General features: G+C 53.7%; 1 non-coding gene across 1 annotated transcript in view; it reads left to right on the top strand.

Moving 5' to 3' along the window:
- Positions 1 to 3,556: 3,556 nt before the first annotated feature.
- The window catches only part of LOC124620936, a 1,910-nt gene continuing 466 nt past the window's right edge, over positions 3,557 to 5,000 (top strand). The window contains exon 1 of the ribosomal RNA XR_006980439.1: positions 3,557 to 5,000. This exon is cut by the window's right edge and continues 466 nt beyond it. This is a non-coding gene — a ribosomal RNA (small subunit ribosomal RNA).

Genomic DNA, 5,000 nt, shown 5'->3' with positions numbered 1-5,000 from the left:
GTCCAAGCCCCCCCTGCGTGGGAAGAGTCTTCCTAGGCCATGACCCACCGGAAGGGCGCAGCGTCCCCCACCCCAGACATGTGACGTCACACTATCGGTATTGACGACTAGACTGATTCCTTATAATCATTTGCCATACACCGGTGGAAGCTGCCGAGACGAGTAACTACGTGGCGGCCTCGCCGTGTCACTAATGTACAGAGATACAACAGTTTCGACTGGAACCGGATGAAACGTATACACGGCGCTGATTAGTAATAGATAGAGCCATCAAAATACAGATAATGTATACAACTGTCCGTATACATGCTGAAAGACTCTGCTCACAATCACAACCACACGTCAGCCAGACACTCTTATCACGCACTACTCTCTGCCTGTAACAGGCACAGAGACAATATGTAAGCACCAGCATGGAACAACACCCAGTGCATCCTCTCCGCCACATTAGACAATCCACACTATCATAACCAGACCGGGAGGTCCACTCACAAAACAGAATATCCCACCCTTCCGACAACCACCATTGCTCAGCTAAGCCACCAACACCCACACATGTCCTACACAGGGGTACACCCAACATCACAATACTGCCTCCTGTCACAGCACACAAACAATGGCAGGAATGAAAGACACAGGTCTGCCACAAGCATGGAATCAGAGCGCCGCCTGTCATGAGCCAAAGGTGCACCCTGACATGGCAAATCAGATGATGCCGCAGTCATTTACTTACGATAATCACAATCAACAAACCGCCCCCCCCCCCCCCCAAAACACCTTTCCTTACAACAATGTGTACCTTAACCTAACCTGTATTGTGCCTTAACCTAACCCGTATTGTGCCTTAACCTAACCCGTATTGTGATTTAACCTAACCCGTATTGTGCCTTAACCTAACCCGTATTGTGCCTTAACCTAACCCGTATTGTGCCTTAACCTAACCCGTATTGTGCCTTAACCTAACCCGTATTGTGCCTTAACCTAACCCGTATTGTGCCTTAACCTAACCCGTATTGTGCCTTAACCTAACCCGTATTGTGCCTTAACCTAACCCGTATTGTGCCTTAACCTAACCCGTGTTGCGCCTTAACCTAACCCGTGTTGCGCCTTAACCTAACCCGTGTTGCGCCTTAACCTAACCCGTGTTGCGCCTTAACCTAACCCGTGTTGCGCCTTAACCTAACCCGTGTTGCGCCTTAACCTAACCCGTGTTGCGCCTTAACCTAACCCGTGTTGCGCCTTAACCTAACCTGTGTTGCGCCTTAACCTAACCTATGTTGCGCCTTAACGTAACCTATGTTGCGCCTTAACCTAACCCATATTGTACCTTAACCTAACCCATATTGTACCTTAACCTAACCCATATTGTACCTTAACCTAACCCATATTGTACCTTAACCTAACCCATATTGTACCTTAACCTAACCCATATTGTACCTTCACCTAACCTATGTTGCGCCTTAACCTAACCTATGTTGCGCCTTAACCTAACCTATGTTGCGCCTTAACCTAACCTATGTTGCGCCTTAACCTAACCTATGTTGCGCCTTAACCTAACCTATGTTGCGCCTTAACCCAACACACGTTGGGCCTTAACCCAACACACGTTGGGCCTTAACCCAACACACGTTGGGCCTTAACCCAACACACGTTGGGCCTTAACCCAACACACGTTGGGCCTTAACCCAACACACGTTGGGCCTTAACCCAACACACGTTGGGCCTTAACCCAACACACGTTGGGCCTTAACCCAACACACGTTGGGCCTTAACCCAACACACGTTGGGCCTTAACCCAACACACGTTGGGCCTTAACCCAACACACGTTGGGCCTTAACCCAACACACGTTGGGCCTTAACCCGCTCTGTAATTGTCATACGACGCGTTAAATTAGTGTAGTGTTGCCTAACTGCAACCCCCGCAATATAGTTTGCCACTCGCACTGCCCGGTCCCCAGAGTATCGCTTCATGTTAAACACCTTGCAGCTATACACTGTAATGCGGATGGCAGCAGGACGTACATGCTCAATGCCCTTCGCAGTTGTTCATTGGCATTCGCATGGCGAAGCACAGCCTACGTTGTGGTACGGCTTGTGTCAACTGTCCGCTGATGTTGTACGTCCAAATGACACACTGTACTGCACATTGGTCCTCATGTACTGAATGATACATCGTGGTACATGTGTGACCGTACCACGACTGCGCCAACAACGGCGAACCATACGGTCCAAATATTGTGCACTCAGCTACGTGTCGTCTCCCTATAAGAGCTGGATTGCAGTATGGTATGCCGTGGATGGCGATCAGCATGAGCCGTCTGTTGATGTAGTGGCGCGTGTTGTCAGACGTAGTCGTCTCTTCTCACACACCGTGATAGCATGGTGCACTGCGTTCCACATCTGCGACATGCGACAGAGGCCGGTTGACAGTCGTTCGCGCAATGGACATCGCATACGTACGGGGGCCACCTTCCACGTGTTCGCGAAGCGTGCACATGTTGTTGCGTGTATGTGGGCAGACATAGTGTGTCGTGACACCTGACACAGGCATGCAACAATCGTTGAATTTGCAAATGGCGATGGACGTCTACGTTTGCTGGTGACGTTACGCAAATGAACAACTGGTAAACCGTTGTGGTGCGGTTGTTCTCGCTAGAGGTGAATCAGTGATGGCGACGATCGGTTGAGCTACCAACCGGTTGTTTCAGCGATACCCACCATGCCCACGAACGTGAATGGCATGTGGGTGTGAAGCGATACGCGGCGGTGGCTGGGTGGGACTGTCCCCGGCCGGTGAGGGGGGGGTCTCCCGGCGTGCTGGCCGCGCGGTGCGTGGGCGCACGCGCTACAGCCGGCTGGTGGGGGCGGCCAGTGGCAGGCGCGCCGGCCGACGGAGGCGGCAGGCGGCGCAGCTGCGCGCCGGCGCACCCTGCACGCGGCGCCGTGCGGCCAAAGTAGGTCCTCGCGGGCCCGGTGCGAAGCGCGGTGGACATCTGCAGTGTGCTGGTCCGATTGAGGACTGTGTGCGCTGAGGATGCGCCGCCGCCCGGCGCTCGGCGCCGCGACGCCGTCTGCTGCTCGGTCGCCTCTGCGGTTCTCGCAGGTGGTTTGTATCGCAGCTGTGCGGACGTGTTGGCGCGTGCGCTGTGCTGGGAGAGTTCGCTTCGGCACCCAAGTGGGGCTTTTGTCCTTCTGTGGCGCTGGCGTTGGAGCTGCCGGCCACCGTAGGTGGCGCGTGTTGTCTCCCGCCGGCAATGCCACGACAGCACGCTCCCGGGCCTCTGTCGGCAGCGGCAAGCTCAGTTGGGAGCACGGGTGGTCGCACCTAAAGCGTCTACTCGCCAAACTCCGGGCGATTGCGCCTCTCTCGAACCCGACCAAGTACTTAGGACGGCGCTGCGCGCCGCCGGGACCTGAGAGGGTTTCGAGGTGTATTGTGCAGGGGAGCTCAGCCTCCTCCTGTTTGCAGAATAATTGAGCGGACGCTTGCGTGTTCGCGCGGGCCCCCGGGACACACTCCCGGGCGGCCGGCTGCTCAGCTCTAGTTGACGCAGCTCCCTGGTTGATCCTGCCAGTAGTCATATGCTTGTCTCAAAGATTAAGCCATGCATGTCTCAGTACAAGCCGCATTAAGGTGAAACCGCGAATGGCTCATTAAATCAGTTATGGTTCCTTAGATCGTACCCACGTTACTTGGATAACTGTGGTAATTCTAGAGCTAATACATGCAAACAGAGTCCCGACCAGAGATGGAAGGGACGCTTTTATTAGATCAAAACCAATCGGTCGGCTCGTCCGGTCCGTTTGCCTTGGTGACTCTGAATAACTTTGGGCTGATCGCACGGTCCTCGTACCGGCGACGCATCTTTCAAATGTCTGCCTTATCAACTGTCGATGGTAGGTTCTGCGCCTACCATGGTTGTAACGGGTAACGGGGAATCAGGGTTCGATTCCGGAGAGGGAGCCTGAGAAACGGCTACCACATCCAAGGAAGGCAGCAGGCGCGCAAATTACCCACTCCCGGCACGGGGAGGTAGTGACGAAAAATAACGATACGGGACTCATCCGAGGCCCCGTAATCGGAATGAGTACACTTTAAATCCTTTAACGAGTATCTATTGGAGGGCAAGTCTGGTGCCAGCAGCCGCGGTAATTCCAGCTCCAATAGCGTATATTAAAGTTGTTGCGGTTAAAAAGCTCGTAGTTGGATTTGTGTCCCACGCTGTTGGTTCACCGCCCGTCGGTGTTTAACTGGCATGTATCGTGGGACGTCCTGCCGGTGGGGCGAGCTGAAGGCGTGCGACGCGCCTCGTGCGTGCTCGTGCGTCCCGAGGCGGACCCCGTTGCAATCCTACCAGGGTGCTCTTGAGTGAGTGTCTCGGTGGGCCGGCACGTTTACTTTGAACAAATTAGAGTGCTTAAAGCAGGCAAGCCCGCCTGAATACTGTGTGCATGGAATAATGGAATAGGACCTCGGTTCTATTTTGTTGGTTTTCGGAACCCGAGGTAATGATTAATAGGGACAGGCGGGGGCATTCGTATTGCGACGTTAGAGGTGAAATTCTTGGATCGTCGCAAGACGAACAGAAGCGAAAGCATTTGCCAAGTATGTTTTCATTAATCAAGAACGAAAGTTAGAGGTTCGAAGGCGATCAGATACCGCCCTAGTTCTAACCATAAACGATGCCAGCCAGCGATCCGCCGCAGTTCCTCCGATGACTCGGCGGGCAGCCTCCGGGAAACCAAAGCTTTTGGGTTCCGGGGGAAGTATGGTTGCAAAGCTGAAACTTAAAGGAATTGACGGAAGGGCACCACCAGGAGTGGAGCCTGCGGCTTAATTTGACTCAACACGGGAAACCTCACCAGGCCCGGACACCGGAAGGATTGACAGATTGATAGCTCTTTCTTGATTCGGTGGGTGGTGGTGCATGGCCGTTCTTAGTTGGTGGAGCGATTTGTCTGGTTAATTCCGATAACGAACGAGACTCTAGCCTGCTAA

Source organism: Schistocerca americana, chromosome 6 (assembly GCF_021461395.2).
Source record: "Schistocerca americana isolate TAMUIC-IGC-003095 chromosome 6, iqSchAmer2.1, whole genome shotgun sequence".
Taxonomy (NCBI): domain Eukaryota; kingdom Metazoa; phylum Arthropoda; class Insecta; order Orthoptera; family Acrididae; genus Schistocerca; species Schistocerca americana.
This window is presented reverse-complemented; position numbering and strand designations above follow the sequence as displayed.